The sequence below is a fragment of the Myodes glareolus genome, chromosome X (assembly GCF_982192425.1).
Source record: "Myodes glareolus chromosome X, mMyoGla1.1, whole genome shotgun sequence".
NCBI lineage: Eukaryota > Metazoa > Chordata > Mammalia > Rodentia > Cricetidae > Myodes > Myodes glareolus.
Genome location: NC_142053.1, coordinates 12,715,653 through 12,716,734, shown reverse-complemented (window position 1 = coordinate 12,716,734; position 1,082 = coordinate 12,715,653). Strand labels below are relative to the sequence as shown.

The 1,082-nt window shown below is 44.5% G+C and overlaps 1 pseudogene; it reads right to left on the bottom strand.

The window, feature by feature from the left end:
• Positions 1 to 342: 342 nt before the first annotated feature.
• LOC148117212 (non-histone chromosomal protein HMG-17 pseudogene) lies at positions 343 to 780 on the bottom strand (annotated as a pseudogene).
• Between the last annotated feature and the right edge of the window lie 302 nt (positions 781 to 1,082).

Sequence of the window (1,082 nt, the reverse complement as noted above, 5' to 3'; positions counted from 1 at the left end):
CAAGTTTGCATTCCCACCAACAATGGATGAGTGTTCCCCTCATTCCACATCCTCTCCAGCATAGGCTATCATTGGTGTTTTTGAGTTTGGGTATTCAAAACAACTTTGAGGTATCATCTTACACCTGTCAGGTCTCTGGTCTTAAGGGAGTTAAGTCTATGTTGATGGTACGGGGGAGGAGAATATAAAAACGAACTTAGTTCTCCCACACAAGGCATGTTGTGCCATGGTGGCCACATGTCCCCTGGATGTCGCTTCTGTGAGCCAATAGGAGTCTTTCAAAATTATCAGGGAAAGATGCTTTCCATCATGAACCATCATCCATCCATCTTGGGAGACACATGTTCCTCCCCACCCAAAACAATGAAGTGTTCTGTGTGCTAACAACATAGCTTAAAAAAAAGGTAAAACAAAATTCTGCATTTTTATGAAACTTGATAAAAAATAGTATTTCAAACTGTACAGTCACCAGAAGTACACAGTTATCAAAAACGCACACATTTCACTTGGTGTCTCCAGCACCTTCAGCTTTTTGTGCCTGGTCTGTTTTGGCGTCTCCATTCTCTGCAGGATTATTGGCATCCTTACCAGCATCGACCTTCTCCTTCTTCCCTTTCGGTACCTTCTCTTCCTTCTTTGCAGGGGCCTTTTTAGGCTTGGGCTCTGGCTCTGGAGGTGCAGGTTTAGCGGACAACCTTGCCGATCTTCTCTGTGGCTCGTCCTTCACCTTGGCTTTATCTCCTTTAGTATCCCATTCAGCCTTTCTTTTGGGCATGGCGGTGGCGGTGGCGGGGGGGGGGGGGGGGTGACGTCGGCGCTGAATGCAGGGCTGCAGCGGTGCGCAGCTTGGGTCCCTCCGGGGATCATTCTCACTGCTTCATCACACTGCTTGGGCTCTGGGCTGGAATTTTGATTTTTGAATGAATAGTTAACTAAGTTAAGAAAAATAAATAGATGTAAATAGACCCAAATCTTTCACCTTGCATAAAAATAAAGTTCAGTTGAATCAAAGACCTCAATATAAATCCAGATAAACTGATTCTGATAGAACAAAAAATGGAAATAGTCTTGAACACATGGCA